At 36.4% G+C, this 19,400-nt stretch overlaps 1 protein-coding gene across 3 annotated transcripts in view; it reads right to left on the bottom strand.

Annotated features, from left to right (window-relative positions):
- The window catches only part of LOC143254229 (uncharacterized), a 66,854-nt gene that overhangs the window by 34,396 nt on the left and 13,058 nt on the right, over window positions 1-19,400 (bottom strand). The gene's annotated exons all lie outside the window — the stretch shown is intronic.

Raw genomic sequence — 19,400 nt, 5'->3', positions numbered from 1 at the left:
GCAGATAGGCCTAGATATGAATCTCTGAAACAGACAATCTTGGTAGATCTTTAAAACTATATTTGATAAGGATAAGCCTAATATATGACACAACCAGTAGATTAAACGTCTGTTTCCGGATATTTTTCCGTTGTTCTTTTATCTTATCATCTGTCTACATCTTCCGGATTACCGGCTCTTCCGCGTTACGAATTCTGATTTCGCCTTTTACCTTCATTTATGAGATTATTGTAGAAAATAGTTTATTTTGTTTGTAGAGTTTATTCTATTTTGTGTTTCATTCAGTGATATGTAGCCCCCTACCAATGGCTGAATAGTAATCGTAAAGCCTGGCATGGCCAAGCGCGTAAGGCGTGCGACTCGTAATCCGAGGGTCGCGGGTTCGCGCCCGAGTCGCGCTAAACATGCTCGCCCTCCCAGCCGTGGGGGTGTATAATGTGACGGTCAATCCCGCTATTCGTTGGTAAAAGAGTAGCCCAAGAGTTGGCGGTGGGTGGTGATGACTAGCTGCCTTCCCTCTAGTCTTACACTGCTAAATTAGGGACGGCTAGCACAGATAGCCCTCGAGTAGTTTTGTGCGAAATTCCAAAACAAGTAATCGTAAAGGCTTATAACTCTCAAGATTTAGGGTTAAGAATGTTTCGGTTTACGTTTATTACATAAATGTTTTTTCTTTTCTGGAATGTTCGAAAGTATTCATCAAGAATCATGTGCGGTCGATCATAAATATCGCAAAGTTTTAACAGAAAATAAAATAAGAGAACAAAATCGAAGTGAAAACGTAAACCAATAAATTTATATAAATTCTCAGAGTCCTTTCGTTAATATACGTTAAAAGGCTTAATCTTTTATGATGTAGGTAAGCCTGAAATTTTAATTCATTTCTAAACTAGCCAATTAAAAATAAACTCGTTAGTAAGACTGGATCTCTCGAGATATTAAGTGACATCAACATGTCATAAAGTAACATTTACAAAATGTTTAAATGTGTCGAGACACTACTGTCGTTCACTATTATTTTCTGATAATCGCGCAAAACTACATAAGTCATTACCTGCATTAGCAGTCCCTGATTTTGAAATGAGAGATTAGAGGAAAGGTAGTTAGTCAACAGTATCCGCCGCCAACCCTCGAGCTACTCTAATCGAATAATGGGACTGGACCATCACTCTTATAACGCAACTACACCACCAAAGTTTGGAGCACGGTTTTGTGGAAGCGGGATGCGCAAACCATGGATCCTTAGATTCACAGTGCGATACGTTAACTACTAAGCAACACCTGGTAATAACGAGATCAGATTATAGAACACTTTCGTTTGATTCAGCCGTCACGTTCTTAAGGTAGCATGCAACTTTAATATCAAATACATTATACATGCCAAGCAATATTTTCATGTAAATTATCAAAAACATTATACCTGCCGAGCATTATATCAAATACACTATATTGACCGATAAATATCTTGATGGAAATTATCAAGTACATTATGTATACCGAGCAATATTTGAACGTGAACCTTCGTGCCTGTTATGTTGTTTATAGTGAGCATGTGATATCTCTCTAAGATAATCCGTTTCGTTACGTCAGAGTTACGTGAAATGTCACGATATCTAGACCTGAATCTTTGTGACCTAACTCTTGCAAAAAAGCGATGGTTTAAATAAAGTATGGACAAAACTTAAATAATTTATAATTCAACCACGAGTTACTAGTGTCTCCAATGGGTTAATAACTTTACGTAACCATATCGTATTATTAAAGCTGTTCACACGCTGAGGAACATCGGCACAAAATGCAGTTGTTGGCCCTAAAGCGTTTTCATCTTCTAATTTGCACACTTAAGCGTTCAAGTATGAGAATACTTCTCAAGTAATAATAAAGGTCGTCACTTGTTCATGTGGGTGTTCGAGAGAAGCGCTTCTGATGTGGTTTTCTCTTCACTATGGGAGGCTCAGAATGCTTGTTTTGTTGCGTTACGAGCACAAACTGCTGCAGTTGTTACTAACTTTGAGGCGGTGAGCTAAATAGAAGACAGCAGCCACGCCGAAAACTCTTGATGGAAGATAACAACCATGCCGACAACTCTTGATGGAAGACAGCAACCACGCTGACAACTCTTGATGGAAGACAACAACCACGCCGACAACTCTTGATGGAAGACAGCAACCACGCTGACAACTTTTGATGGAAGACATCAACCACGCTGACAACTCTTGGTCATCAAGGAGTTGGATGGGGCCATAACGATACCCACGAATGAAAAGGCGAGAATGTTCGGTAACGAGTTTCCATCCCGTAACCCACAGATGATACTTAGTCCAACGTCTTCATCTTCAGGCCATGCCAGGCCCTCTATTAGCAATTAACTGTAGACACTTAACACGGCTATTTTATTATCAGACAACTGTCATAAGTTGTTTTTGGATCCACTATAATCCATCAGTTCATCTTCTTTCCAATTTCCTCCTATTTATTTTTTAAGACACCACTGGGTAAAATATTTTGCCAGAAATGTCTTAATCTGTGGTTTTCATAGTGCACAACATTCGCTTATTGCGTCTGTACAACAAACGTGGTGCTTTTGTTGTTGTTTTGTTTCCTCTCCCAAATTTTCAGTTATCGTTTCACAATTGATAAAATTAAAAATTATTTATCTATTTCCATTTATTTTCTGTTAAACACAATTAATAGCACCAGGTGTCACCCGCTTTTCAAACACTTGTAACCAGAGGTTCACTCTTGTCTTCAAATCCTTTGTAACCATAGGTTCACTCTGTTTTCAAATCCTTTGTAACCACATATTCACTCTGTCTTCAAAATCTTGTGACCATAGATTCACTCTGTCGGGTAAAGGACATTTCAAAACATCAAACACACAATCGTTTGTTTGCTTTTTCGAATTTCGTGCAAAACTATACAAGGACTATCTGCGCTCACACAATCGTTAAGATTATTTCATGTCAACGTCAGTCCTAACTGGTTTTCTTTAATTAGTGTATTTTTTTTATAATTACCGACTTTTTATGGCGTGTAATGATTAACAGAACAATAAGCATGACTTTACAAAACAAACTGGACCCAGCATGGCCAAGCGTGTTAAGGTGCTAGACTCGTAATCTGATGGTCGTGGATTCGAATCCCAGTCGCACCAAATATGCTTGCCCTTTCAGACGTGTGGACGTTATAATTTTACGATCAATCCCACTATTCGTTGGTAAAAGAATAGCCTAAGAGTTGGCGGTGGATAGTGATGACTAGCTGGCTTCCCTCTAGTCTTACACTGGTAAATTAGGGACGGCTAGCGCAGATAGCCCTCGTGTAGCTTTGCGCGAAATTCAAAAACAAACAAACAAAGAAACTTGGTAGAATTACCGAAAACCTTCGATGTGTCACGTGAGGAACTTGCGTAGTCGATTATTTGGTTTCTCGCGTGTCACGTGACTTACACAATCCACTGAGCGATAAGAGCAGAGAACCAATAAAACACTTATTTCATCGTTGCTTTTATGTATAAACATGCATACATTTTGTTTTGTACCGTTTTCCAATGTTCCTAAAAATCCTTATAAACGTCCTGTAAATCAGTGAAGATTTTGGTTTCCAAATTTTTGCGTTTTGGATTCAAAATCAGAGATTCGCAGAAATGAAAATTTCATCATTTCTTGTATTCTCATTTTAGTCTCCCTTAAGTCACTACCCACTGACCGTTTCGTTCAAAAACCATAAAAAAAATTCAACTATGTTCACGTGTTTCATAAGTGATAAAGTATTTACCATACTGTACCAAATACACTATATAACACAAGTTTTGTTCCTGGATAGTGTGTGTTATTTCTTAATTGTTTATGTTGTAAAAGTACAGAAAATGGCCATTATTCCTTTCAAACTTTGCTTTTGTGACCTGGATAATGAAATTTAGAAATTAACCTATTTTCTGTGTAAAAACGGGCAAATTTGCACATTTTCATTTACATAAGGTCTGAATAAAACAACATATGAATCAAGATTTACATGTATTTATACTAAAGTTATACAAAAATGTTTAGAAGTGAGTAGTTTTTCGAGACTTGCGGCTGTAATGTAAATCACTTTCACGTATCAGCCCCCAAATATAGTCTCCCATCATGTTTTCGCTATACGCTCCTTGGTAGCGGCGTTCAAAGTCCAGTATATCTTGGTGGAAGCGCTCGCCTTGCTCCTCTGAGTATGCTCCCATGTTCTCCTTGAATTTATCAAGATGAGCGTCAAGGATACGGACTTTCAGGGACATCCTACAGCCCATTTTACCGTAGTTCTTCACCAGAGCCTCAACCAGTTCCACATAATTTTCGGCCTTGTGATTGCCCAAGAATCCCCGAACTACTTCGACAAAGCTGCCCCAAGCTTTTTCCCTTCCTACTGAGCTTCTTCAGGAATTTTGTGCACTCCAGGAACTTCTCTATGTGTGGTCCAATAGAGACACCAGCTTTGACCTTTGCCTCAGACAGCTTAGGGAAGAAGTCTCGAAGGTACTTGAAGGCTGCAGACTCCTTATCAAGAGCTGTGACAAATTGTTTCATAAGACCCCGGCCCGGCATGGCCAAGCATGTTAAGGTGTGCGACTCGTAATCTGAGGGTGGCGGGTTCGCATCCCTATCGCGCCAAACATGCTCGCCCTTTCAGCCATGGGGGCGTTATGATGTGACGGTCAATCCCACTATTCGTTGGTAAAAGTGTAGCCCAAGAGTTGGCGGTGGGTGGTGATGACTGGCTGCCTTCCCTCTAGTCTTACACTACTAAATTAGGGACGGCTAGCACAGATAACCCTCGAGTAGCTTTGTGCGAAATTAAAAAACAAACAAACATAAGACCCAATTTTATGTGCAATGGTGAGAACAACACCTTCTGGAGGTCCACTAGTGGCTCACACTTGACGTTGTGCCTCCCCACAGAGAACTCGGTCCGTTGTGGCCAGCTCTTCCTGTTGTAGTGCGCTGCGGTGTCCCTGCTGTCCCAAGGGCAAAGATAACAGGGAAACTTGGTAAAGTCTCCTTGAAGACCCACCAGGAATGCTACCATTTTGAAGTCTCTGATAACCTTCCAGCTATCATACTTCAAGGCTTCTAGTTAGGTCTTAACGCTGTTGTATTCCTATTTGAGGTGCACCAAAAGATATTTAAATTTTAAATTTTGTATAATATAAAATATTACTATTCAAGCAAGCAAAATTGTTCGTCTTACTTTCCACAGTTGTTTTGCAGTGCTTGCAGGTAAAATACCCGGGGTTTGTCTTGATTTGGCATGCCGAAATATGCCTTGTCGGCTTCACACATTTTAGCAGATGCTGTCACAGAGTACTTTTTCGCTCTTGTCTTGATAAATTGGCCACATACATAGCAGAATGCGTCTGAAGAATGCTTGCAGCTTCTTCATGCTATCTCTGATAAACTTAGATAGGTCTATGTGTTTACTTAGGCAGCTAGAACTAAACTGAAGTGGTGAGTGGTGAGCCCCAGAACCTTTTAGAATTTTCTAGAAAATTCTCGTAAGTTCTACAATATTCTAGAAAGTTCTTGAAAATTCTCTGTCAGCTACTCAACACTGAATCTACCTGGAATGTTCTGGAAAATTGGTAAATTTGAAAGTTTCATTACCCAGGTCACAAAAGCAAAGTTTGAAGAGAAAAATAGGTCTTTTACATTTACTTTAGGCATAAGCAATTGGGAAATAACACTTTCTGTCCAGGAACAAGAAAAAGTAAAAATTTTGTTATATAGTGATATCAACGAAATGTTTTATAAAAATTATATGTATGTGTTTTGATATAGTTAAATTATATGTATATGTTTTCATATAGTTAAATTATATGTATGTGTTTTCATATAGTTAAATTATATGTATATGTTTTCATATAGTTAAATTATATGTATGTGTTTTCATATAGTTAAATTATATGTATATGTTTTCATATAGTTAAATTATATGTATGTGTTTTCATATAGTTAAATTATATGTATGTGTGTGATATAGCAAAGCGACATCGGGCTATCTGCTGAGTCCACCGAAGGGAATCGAACCCCTGATTTTAACGTTGATAAAAACTACAAAAAATAACGTGACAATTGAAACGTGAACTGAGGACTTCAGTCCTGATAACTTAAACGATCGAATATTGTTCTCGATGTATTAATTTGATCACGGTGGGGTCGGAGGTTTGATAAGCCGATCTGTGATTAATTATAATTAGTAAGATAGCTAAACCTTAAACCTCTCTTTGCCAAGTTTGTTTCCTGTGTGTGGTTTAACTCAACTATGGACAATAAGTTATTTGCAATGTGTCCGTCGCTGGGATTGAGCTCGAAATCTTAGCCTTATAAGCCCTAGAGCTTTGCGCATTGTCAGCAGAAGACTGTTATATAACCCTGTAAAAGAATAATTAGTTTGAGGGTCTCTGAAGCTTTGTGTCCTGTCACCAGGGGGGTTATTATATAGCCTTGGAGAAAAAAATTACTTTAAAGTAACGTCAACGCAATAGAGTAATTGTTTTCTCCACATGTATAGATAGTACGGCCCTCTAAGCTAGAGATGTTTCCAAATATCGAGACTGCTTCCATATGGTTGAGGTGACGGTTAGAGTTGTGTTTTGTTTCCTTGCTCGTGCTGTTAAAGTATTCCAGCCACTGGCTTTGAGTGAAAGGTTGAGTTAGTAATAGGTCAAATAAAAACAGTTTCGTATTATTCTCTTAAGTTTCTGGCAGAAAATCCGCATTGCACGTGCTAAGGTTCACGTGCTAAAACATTAAACAAAAGAACCAGGGTATTGTGATTTGTTTCTAGGTTTTATCGATTGTCTTCGTAATAAACTTCAATAAAACTTTGGTTTCCACGTCAACAACAAGATGAGTCTTTATTGTAGTCTGATGTGAGGAATTATGACAAGATGCGATACCATTTATGAAACTTAGAGAGAGTTTATTTTGCTAATAAAATATACAAGAAATAATTGAGTGATTTATCAGATCTCAATATTTTGCATGCAGTAAGTATTGAGAACACAATCCAATTTTAAAATCATGTAGTATATTTTCCACGCTTAGTGTCTTAATGTGACATGGATTCTCGCTGATCCATTAATGTCTGTTAATTGTTAGCTTTATTTCGCGATCTATTAATTTATAAAAACAATTTTTTTACACGATCCATTAACTTAGATAAATTGTTAACATTTTTATACGATCCATTAATTTCAATAAATGGTTAATGTTTTTATACGATCCATTAATTTTAATAAATGGTTAATGTTTTTTACGATCCATTAATTTTAATAAATGGTTAATGTTTTTATACGATCCATTAATTTTAATAAATGGTTAATGTTTTTATACGATGCATTAATTTTAATAAATGGTTAATGTTTTTATACGATCCATTAATTTTAATAAATGGTTAATGTTTTTATACGATCCATTAATTTTAATAAATAATATAAAAAATTCAATACATTAATTTTAATAAATGGCTAACAGTTTTTATACAATCCATTAGTTTCTGTAAACCATGGGTTGTACGTATGGTTAACCTTTTTTATACGGTTTCACGTACTTCACTCCAGATTTAAGAAATGGGTTAAAGTTCAAAACTACTGGATCATCGCGAGACAGAACATCAGTTCGCGTTTAACTATTAAATTAAAATCCGTAAGAAGTTAGCATAAAAACAGGTGGTAAATGTTAGTTCGTTACAAAAACAGTTTCTTTGCTTTGACTCTCCTGTCGACACACACACACAAACAATATAGAACTGTGCCAAAACATGACTTCCAGCTGCTAAGTTAAACTGAACTTTGTTTTATAGCTTGAAAATAATGTACGGCTTGGTTCTCTGCTTGAATTTCGGTATTTCATGTTCTCACTTACTTGTTCATAGTTATCTGACGAGAATGCGTAATCATAAGATGATAGACAAAATTATTTCGAATAAAAATGCTCTTCTGCACTTTAAATGATGTGAGGGGTTAGAAACTTTATGTTGGTAGAGTAGAATACATTATGTTGTTCCCCAGTAGTTCCTGACCGTTTGTTTTGTATATTCCTACGTATATGTTGTTGAAGCTCAGTTTCGAATAACGATTAGGTTTTTGAATCCATCAAATGGACCCAAGTTGAAACGAAACGACCAAACTAAGAAAGAAAGCGAACGAAAACCGTTCTCATTCTTGTAGTTCCTTATTGTCCTGGAGTTTTACAACTAAATACAGAACCGCCTACAACCTAATTTTTAGAAAGAAGGACAAGCTAACTTTTCATTCCAACACGCGCTCTTCCTTCTTGAAAATGCTAGCGGGTCTTTCGAACAAAGAGAGCTTGTTGTTTGTACTTTAAAGTTTTCCGGACTTTTTATTTCCAAAGATTTCAAGTTAAAAAAGTTTAATAACCGTGCATAAGACGGTCACCCTACCCTATTCACACGTTTTCTACATTAACGTTAAAACTTCTTCCTTACTTGGGAATTGGCCATAGTTATGAAACCCTGCTTTGCTTTGCTTGTTCGTGTTTTACAAACTTCGTGCGAAGGACTGTCTATACATAGCCTTCCATAATTGTGTACTTGTATTTTGTATTTGTAGCAAAGGTGCGGTGATTATTCGTCGTAGTCCCAAATTTTAAACATCTAACCAGACTGAAGGCTGCCAATAAACACCACCCTACCACCCACCACTCACGTTTTGTAAGAGAAAAAAAAAATCGGAGAAACTTAACGGTGTATAATAAAGAAATATTAAATTCAAGTTTAATTAATATATTCCCTGTACATCCGGGGTACATGAAATATATTTTTAGAAAAATGTAGTCACAAACACTAATAGACTATTATTTTTATATTTCTACAGCTTCATTTCAGCTACGCCATCTGGAGGTTTCAAATATAAAAAAATAGTTTTTTTGTGTGTACGTATAACATTTCAGTTGCAATGTTCATTTGTTCGTCACAGAAAAGAAAGGACGTCGTCAGACAAATGGTCCAGACAAAATTTTCTGGATTACTAATTACTCAAAAACAAAATTTTCTACATCCATTTTTGATGAACTAATTTTAGCTATGTTGATATGACACAAAATACAGTGATCTAAATGTTTTCGTAAAGACACAGCTTAATGATTTAAGATTTATTATTTTTGAATAAAAAGCCAAACGATAAAGTTTTCCGACTAGTATCGGGTGTTTAAACGATAATAAATTCATTTCATACCTAAAGGGAAACTTACAATACACAAAACAGAATACATATTATGTACATTCTCTAACGTAACAATAATATAAGATACAAAAATATTCCATTCATTGTATATAAGTTACATTTCGAAGTGTAATAATTACAGAAGATACAACAACATTCTACACAGTGTGTTTTCAGGCTTAACAGCCAACGGTATGTAATATTTTATCCTACATTCAAGCAGATAGAAACTTTCTCAACTCATACATTGAGTTATCCTCCAGGAAAACCGCTTATCTTCTACTAATACAATAAAATATGTCTAAAAGTACTTCTCTGACAGCACATCTAACAATATGTTGTCTATTACACAAAGAATTATTTTTGTTTTTTTCACTTTTAGTTAGGACACTCATATGTTTCAGACAACGCCTCTAATAAATAACTCACTCCTTTAACAACTCACCTCCTCCTGGGGGAGGAGGTCTGGAGTATCGAGGTAAAGTGTAGTCACCACAGTCTGTGGGGGGAGAGCGTCTGGAGTACAAGGTAAAGTGTAGTTACTACAGTCTGTGGGGGAGAGCGTCTGAAGTATCAAGGTAAAGTGTAGTCACCACAGTCTGTGGGGGGAAGGCTTTTCGAATATCAAGGTAAAATGTGGTCATCACTCTCCTAAAAACTCCCTACTCCGTCGAATTTCTAAGTCCAACTAGAATTCCCAAGAATGAGGTTGGGGGTCCAGAAACTGTTTCACGTGAAACGTTTTCGTGCGACTGCCAGTGACAGAAAACAGCAGGGAGATCAGAGTCGTGATAAACCCACGTTTCAAAAGAAACGTTTTACGTGTAGATTTTTCAAGAAATAATTCCCCATATTAAGTAAAACCTAAGAAACTTAAAATAATAACAGATAGTTACATCACCTTAACAAGTAATATTAATTTGAAAAATGGAACACATACCCCGTAACGTTTCTTTTTTCTTATGTTTAACCCTTAAACAACAAGAATGTTGTACGAAGTAGTATCAGCTAATGACAGCCGATGTTAAAGGGTTAACAGCTACTATATGGGTGAAGATAGTCTGTTTGTCGAACCACTTTCTAGTGAGGTAAGTAAAAATAAAACCCTGAATTTTAGGGTTGTAAGTCCACAGACCTGCCGCTTTCCTGCTAGAGGAACATTCAAGTGTGAGTATTGAACGCTGCTTTGAATTTCGCACAAATCTACACGAGGACTATCTGCACTAGCCGTCTCTAATTTAACAGTGTAAAACAAGAGGGAAGGCAGTTAGTCATCACCACCCACTATTGAGCTACTCTTTTACCAACGAATATTAGGATTGACCATCAGATTATAACGTCTGAAAGAGTGACCATGTTTGGTGGTGGAACGGGGGATCGAAGTCGCGACCCTGAGATTTCGAGTCAAGCGCCCTAACCATCTAACCATTCCGGACCCTTAAACATTTCTCTGCTAGAGTTTCGTGTTTCTAAATATGTCAAATGTTTCGATATTTTGCAGTGTTTTAAACCTACTACTCGTTTGGTTGGCTTTTTGTCACGTGTTTTATGGAGTTATTTTTTTCATTAATAAACACAACTAAAGAGCTCGGAAGTACAAAATAGAAGTTATAATTACTTCGATTAACGGTCGTTTTATATTCCCCCCCCTCCCCAATGGCACAGCAGTACGTTTGCGGACTTACAACGTTTTAAACCGACTTTCGATACCCGTAGCGGGGAGAGCACAGATCGTCCATTACGTAACTTTGTGCTTAACTTCAAATAAACTACCAAACTGTTATTCCTAGTTTAGAATAAATCAAAAAATCTGTCATCGAAGTTAAAGAAAAACTGTAGAATTTTGAAACGTCATATCGATTAGTCAAAAATGAACATTCCTTGATTTAAACCTAAATGCTAAAACCTTTAACGTTGCATTTACAACAATAATCTAGCGCGACGTCAGATCGGCTTAGAAAGACGCAGCCAAGCATTCATGACTTCCCATTCAACAAAGCCTTTAATATGTTTGATTAAATAAATAATACGAGGGAAGCCCAAGCTTACAAAGACATGTTAGCTCTTTAAAAACAATACCTTCCAATACCTAATCAAAATACATGAAGGTTTTGACATGCTTGTCTGTTGCTAGGTGACTAGGAGAACGAGCACCCATATTCATTAGTTTAGTTTCGAATACGAAATACAGTAATAAACAAAAACTTGCTGTGCTTTATTTTCCAGAAAATTGTTAATAACGAAGTTTGATAATCACTATTTGTGCGTTAATTAAAACATGGCGTTTTTTTAACTGTTTAAATGATACAACAGAAAGTTATTGACGATTTGAATAATTGGGGTTTATTTTTATAGGAAACGTATGAATGGAAAGAGAGATAATTTATTGTACCTTCTATATTAGGAGGTTAATACGTTTGTTTGAAATTAAGCACAAAGCTACACAATGGGCTTTCTGTGCTCTGCCCACCACGAGTATCGAAACCTGATTTCTTAACTGTGTAAGTCCACAGATATTCCGTTGTGCCACTAGGGGGTAAGAGGTTAAAGTTAAACGCATTCGCCTATTTCTTTTTTTTTTCTCTCTCTCTCTCTCTTTCTGTGTATCTATCTACGTGTGTACATTATTGCAAAATTAGAACTTTACGCCACCATGTGAAGGTGTCAGCAACCACAAAACAATGAATTAAAAACACCATACTTTAAAATGTAATCAAAAAGCGCGCGAAAACAAAACATACAAATAATAAATGTAAATATGTATATATATATTACATTCAGGAACTTATCAGAAATCCCCTTAAGAAAAGAAAATGCATATTTTTTCAGTAGTAATATTCCTACCGATTTCTTTGTCTTCCACAGTTCTATTGTAAAGATATGCAAATAAACTAATCGTTTCTTCAAACGTACTACATGTACGAGATTTTTAAAATATATATATCAACCGTAGTTTCGTTCCAATTGATCTAAGAACGCGCAGTTAAATTTGTGATTTTGGTAGAACGTTTGATTTCCTCCATTGGCACAGCGCAAGTCTGCGGACTAGAACCTAAACCAGGCTTCGATAGCCGTGGTGGGCAGAGTAAAAACAGCTCTTTGTGAAGCTTTGTGCTTAACCATAAACAAACAGAGACGTTTCTACAGAGTCGAAAAAAATATTTGTTATCATATTTTGAGATGTAACTTTTTTTTTTATTTACTGTGAAAGATTTAACATCGTTTTTCAGTTAAATATTGTTTAACAAAAGTGTTTGTTTTCTAACCACAATGAACTGTCAATGTCGTGCCCACTGCAGGGACCGAACTCCGAATTTACTGTTAAAATATTACTGTTCGGCTGTCGGATGGGGGGGAACATGTTAGATATTTTAATAGTTTCTTCGATTGTTTTGTTATTAACTATCGTAAAGGTACACAGCAGACCGTGTATCAATCTTCAAGCTTACTGCTAAATCAATGCTGCACAGTTAGTGCTCACTTCTGAAATGTTCTGGAGTATCACGTTAGATTTAAAAGGAAATAGAATATCCTTTATATACAAAGTCACCAATGTTAGGGTTCTCAGAAAGTGGGCCATCCGTTTTCTTCTTCATTATTTCTACTTATTTCTTTAAAGGAAAAAAAAACAGTAGTAAAACGTAATCGAAAATACCAGAAAAATCTGGGTCATATATTTTAATGTATTTTTATACATATATATATATATATTAGGAAAATGTAAAAAAACAACAACAAAAAACACGTCAGTAGTATTCTCAAACAACTGTTATCTGAGTCTAAAGACCACCAGTTGGCTCATAAAAAGTTAAAATTTGGGTTAGATGCCTGCGGTGGTTACAGATAGTCCATTGAAATGCTATGTGGTAAAAAGACAAATATTCTAGAGGAAACAGGAAAGAAAGATGCACTACCTCAACCAATCTGATGTATTCCATCTTGTTTAGGGTAATAAGTTTGATTCTCCACGTATAATTCCAATGTTTTATTGAAATGTATAAACTTTCGTCATCAAACCTTCACCAAATTAGTACGTCCGTGTGTGAGCTTGATGGTGTGTGACCTTAAAACTACAAAATAACATAATGGTAACAAACGATGAGCTAAGCCTACTTTTTAATTTAACACTAAAATTAAATCGAAACCGAAGAATAATAGTTTTCTGCATACTACAGTAAATATGGGAAAGAGAAACGAACTCATTTCTCCGGATTCGGGTTTGAAACTGTATACAATTCCTCATGACAAACCCTTGAAAATGGTTAAAAACATAACCTAAGCGACATATTAAAAACAAAACAAAAATTGATATACATGCAAAGCTACACGAGGACTATTTGCTCTAGCTGTCCTCAGTTTTAAAATGATAGACTAGAGTCCAAGCAAGCTAGTCAACAGCAGCCACCAATAAATACTGGGCTAATCGTGGCAGGCTTGAATAGTAAGATTTGACTGGCACTCTTATGAACACAAAGTGCGAACGCGATCTTTTTTTTTTACGACAACAGGACACGAGTTACGGATCCCTAGATCCTCAGTGTAACACGCTACCCTCTCTCATAAATCTAATGTTTAACGGAGAAGCAAAGCTGAATTCAATATTAATAAACTAATTTATAAAACACCTTCGTTTAAAAGTGTTCAGAGATTGGTGACATCAAGTCCTGATTAAGGCGAAAATGTCGTCGATTTTTAACTCCAGCTTCAAGAATGATGCAAGTTACTTCACCTAAATTATCTTTAAATACGTACAGGGAGTTATAGGGAACTCGGCTGCATTTCGCACAACGTTACTCGAGGGCTATCTGCGCTAGCCGTCCCTAATTTAGAAGTGTAAGACTAGAGGGAAGACATTACCACCCATCGCCAAGTCTTGGGCTACTCTTTTACCAACGAATAGTGGACTGATTGTGACATTATAACATCCTCACGGCTGAAAGATCGAGCACGTTTTGTGTAACGGGGATTCGAACCCGCGAGTCGAGTGGTTTTACCACCTAGCCATCCAGGGCCCTGAACCCTCTGTTTTTGTGGAGTGAAAAAAATTATTATATTGTTATAGTGCAACTGTTTACAATATTTCACGTTTTCTACTTATTCTACATTCTTCTAATGAGGCATTAGTTTTTTTTTTTTTTTTTTAAGACTTGAAAGAGTCACATGTAATGGTTTATGTTGATAATTTGTAACTGGAAGTCTGAAGCCGTGTTGCTACTGTAAGATTTTGTAGGCCGTATTCTATACACTAGGTGTCTGTGACTTGCTGGTGATAAATTTTAACAATAAACAAACAGCAACACAGTCCACTTGTTTTACAAGAACGTATTGAAACAAGTCAAACACATGCCAAACACAAGTAAAAAAAAAATTACTTTCAGATTTAATCTCATTGCACCGATTTTTTACAAGTGTTTTTGGGGAGCATATCCTCAGATACTCCGTAACATTAGCATGCTTTGCATGCTGACTGTACTTTTCACAACATACGTTGCTTTTTGATGTTATAAATTCTGACTACCATTGGTATATCTGTAAAACGACGAGGAGGTATTGTTAATATACAGTTATTCTAAGGTCGTACATGGTGTTCTCTGTCATTTAATGTTTCAACTGTGCTAATGATCATTTTAAAAATTGTTTCATGCGTATGAAATTTTCTTTCTCTCATTTGATATTTTACTGTGCTAATAATGAATTTAACAATCGATTTATATGTGTGGAAAGTTTTTATCTGTAGCTCACAATGACAAAAAATGTGGCGTCATGTACAGTACAAATGTTGATTAGTATTAAGTGCAATTCCTTACGTCACACATAACAACAATACAATTCTTAAACCGATATATATTTGCATATTTGGAAAATCTGTTTCATAAATTTCGCGCCAACCTAATCTGCGACAGCCCTCCACAGTGTAGCATCTATTGACTAGAGGGAAGGCAGTCAATAATACCCATCGCCAAACTTTTGGATTACTCTTTTGTCAACCAACAGTGGGATTGAGCGTCACATATAACACTCCCACGAATGAGAAGGCGAGCATGTTCGACGAAGGGGGATTTAAACTCGCGACCTGTACACGGCAAGTCGAGCACTGCTAAACCATGGACGGTTGTCGCAGATTGCCCTCGACGAGTAGGTTAGCGCGAAATTTACGAAACAAATTTTCCAGAATTTTTGTACTCGATTACTCTTTGAACAGCGGAACACGTTTAGCTGATATGACTAAAGAGGGCGCTCATAAGGAATGACACAATAAGGTTTTATTGTTGTAAACGGAAACTTCTTGTTTTTTTTTTATGTTGTTGGGAAAAGATCTGCCGTTCTAGAATGGCAGAAAGTTCTAAAACAGCTTTAACCATGACTCTTTCGCAGCAACAACATGAAATAACTTATTCATAGAAACACAGTAAATTACGGCACTAGATAACCGCGGGATTTGCGTCACTGGCTCATGTGGAAAGAGAGAATTGTTTCGTAATCTCTACGTGCTGGGAAAATTTTTGCGTTACGTTGTCTGTCTGTATGTTTCAACATATCCAACAGCTAGCTTGAGCAAGACGTTTAGAATTCCAAAAATAGTTTTTCTGTTAAATAATACATAATTACACGCTGATATGTTAGCAACCGCTCCGACAAAGGTAACTACTGCATTATCAGGTGGATAAACAGTATTATTTGCTTATTTTAAATTTCGCGCAAAGCTACGCGAGAGCTATCTGCGCTAGCCGTTCCTAATTTAGCAGTGTAAGACTATAAGTAAGGCAACTAGTCATCACCATCCACCGCCAACTCTTGGGCTACTCTTTTACCAACGAATAATGTGATTGATCGTAACATTATAACGCCCTCACGGCTAAAAGGGCGAGCATATTTGGTGTGAAGGGGATTCGAACCCACGACTATCGAATCACGAGTCAAGTGTCTTAACCACCTGGCCATGGCGAGTCTGAAAATAAATAAGTCCTTCGGTGATACGATGATAAGTCTACAGACTTATGATGCTAAAATTTGAGCTTCGATTCCGGGCGCTGGAAAAAGCAGATAACCCGATGTGGCTTTTCTGTAAACACAAACAAAGCATCTTCAGTTAATTAACTTAGACCCGTACTAACCGAATCCGCATGACTAAATATAGGTTGGATCTATTATGGAAGCTTGCCATGTTCTACGAATTTCAACAAATAAATAAAAGTTCCCCATTAGAGGCGGATGTTTAAAAGTGTCCAGGTGACCATAATATCCACAAACACCGTAAAGTGAACAAAACTTAAAGATAACAAATAAGACAAGCCGAAAATAGAACCTAAAAATACCGTATGTATCGTATCGGTGGGCTTATTAGTGTAAGTATGGTAAACACACGATATAATGTCCACAGCAAACGTGTGCACAAGAAACGATAAAATCAAATGGTTTTAGGCTTAAGTATTGGATGAAATTCTAAGGTTCGTAATATCTGTTAAAGGAAAACAACATACACCCTGTTGCTACTTGAAGCAAACTGAGCTAAATGAACTCTAACTGAATTGCGTTTTTTGTGTGTTTTATATTATATTTGCCATGAAATGCGGGAAAATGTCCGTGTCTTATCGCAGTTATCATGCAGAATTCTTGTGAACTCTGGTATAAAACTGATATGAGCCGGTTCCTATTACATAACTTAAAATAACTCACCATTTCTCTCTTCTTGTTTTTTTTTGTTTTTTTTTAGATTGAATGTATTATATTAAAACGAATTTAGAGGCGCATCATGTCGCCACGCCAGATCGAATTCTATTTGTTAGCTATGTAGTCCTGTAGGATAGTTTCCCTTGCAAAAGATTTCGCCGTGAAGTTGTCAGGTCAAAAGCAAACTACACCTTCGTGCAGGCTTTCCACAAGCTGTCCAGTGTGCGTAGACGACAGTTTACCGTGATCTGTTTCAACAGTCTAATACAGAAACCTGTAGGCTCTGGGTCAATCAACTCCATTGGTATGTCTGTGTGTGGAATAGAAAGAATACCTGTTTGGGGTATGCGACGGTTAAACTACATGCATTAACTAGTGTCACTTTCACTGACGGATATCTTCTAGGTTATATTGATATCTTCATCGTTTCATTCGGAGTGGGGAGACGTTATAAAGTCACGATCAATCCCTCTATATGATGGTGAAGAGAAACTCAAGAACTGACGATGTTTTATGTTAATTATAGTCTATAACTTCAAAACTATGGATCGAATAAGACAGCTATACCTTGATAAGCTTTACGCGAAATTCAATAAACCAACCAAGCAAAGCAAAAGTCAATTGGATTCAAGTGGATCCAACCAGCAGTTCTAAGAGTAAATACATATGCACAAATTTCTTTGTTAATCCACCCGTAATTTCTTTGGTTTCAGCGTACGACTAGCACTCGTGTCACATACAAAAGTATCAGTTATTCTTACATTAACTTAGTTCTGGGACTTTATATATATATATAAATTAATTATTTCACCTGATATGATTTGATCAGTTCCCTAGATGAAATATTATAAATCACCATGGAATTTACAGAAGTTGATTATTTGGAAGTTATATGAATCCTACTTTTTCAGCCCAACAGTTTCAAAGTGAGTCATGTTTGAGGGTTAAACAAATACTACTTACAAGGCTTAGCAGTTTTATATGTAAATAAGTCGTTAAATCCGAGGGTTAAACAAACACTTCTTCTAAGGCCTAGCAGTTTTATATCAAAACAAGTCGTAAATCCTAGGGTTAAGCAAACACTTCTTCTCAGGCCTAGCAGTTTTATACGAAAAAAGTCATAAATCCGAAAGTTAAACAAACACCTCTTCTAAGGCCTAGTAGTATTAAATGAAAACAAGTAATAAATCTGATGGTTAAGCAAACACTTTTTCTAAAGTCTAGCAGTTTTATATGAAAACAAGTCGTAAATTCTAGGGTTAAGCAAACACCTCTTCTCAGGCCTAGCAGTTTTATACGAAAAAAGTCATAAATCCGAAAGTTAAACAAACACCTCTTCTAAGGCCTAGTAGTATTAAATGAAAACAAGTAATAAATTTGATGGTTAAGCAAACACTTTTTCTAAAGTCTAGCAGTTTTATATGAAAACAAGTCGTAAATTCTAGGGTTAAGCAAACACCTCTTCTCAGGCCTAGCAGTTTTATACGAAAACAAGTCATAAATACGAAAGTTAAACAAACACCTCTTCTAAGGCCTAGTAGTATTATATGAAAACAAGTAATAAATCTGATGGTTAAGCAAACACTTCTTCTTAAGCCTAGCAGTTTTATATTAAAACAAGTCATAAATCTGAGGGTTAAACAAACACTTCTTCTAAGGCCTAGCAGTTTTATCTGATAACAAGTCGTAAATTCGAGGGTTATACAAACACTACCTCTGGGGCCTAGTAGTCGTAAATCTGAGGGTTGAACAAACAATACCTTTGAAACCCAGTAGTTTTAAATAAAATCATGTCTTAGCTTACTTTATACAAACTCACTATTTCTGTAATAATTGTTTTCCTTTAACGAATTAAGTATTCATAAGTTGTTAAGAATGTCTGAATAATGGTTTATTATTTTTCTTAGCGTAAATACAAAATGAATATCTTCTTGTTAGCTATAATAACAGCAAGGTAAGAATCAGTGGTTTAAAACTTATTTGATTATTTCACAGGTACTGTTAGAGAACGGCAGTCCGGCAAATCTTCTTAGTAGAGAGTCCTAGTGTCGTGTAGTTTGACTGTCTGAAATGATAACAATGTTCGTGACTGTTAATCGAAAATTAAATGACTTATTGGAACACGTACTATAGTGGAACGTGCTCCTTATATCTGGGGAAACAAATATTAACAATAGTTTTTCTAAGTTAGTGCACTTTATTTTATATTTGTGATGGTCACTGAGGGGTAGAGCAAAAGGAATCTGAGACGTTCCAATAAGTTAATAAGTAACCTGAATAACCAGAGGATCGAAAACTATACAGTGTACGAAATAAACAAGTTTGATTCCGTAACGGACATGATCTACAGTTTAAAAATGCAAATAATTTTTCAGCGGAATATGTTACTAATGGCAACATTACTTCTTTCAGGATCAGTGCCATTTCTGGCGTTGCGTTGGCACACCGCGTCGCGTCAAGACGCACCACACGAACGATGCAACTCGCTCAACGTAGGCCTGATTTTCTA

Source organism: Tachypleus tridentatus, chromosome 6 (assembly GCF_004210375.1).
Source record: "Tachypleus tridentatus isolate NWPU-2018 chromosome 6, ASM421037v1, whole genome shotgun sequence".
NCBI lineage: Eukaryota > Metazoa > Arthropoda > Merostomata > Xiphosura > Limulidae > Tachypleus > Tachypleus tridentatus.
This window is presented reverse-complemented; position numbering and strand designations above follow the sequence as displayed.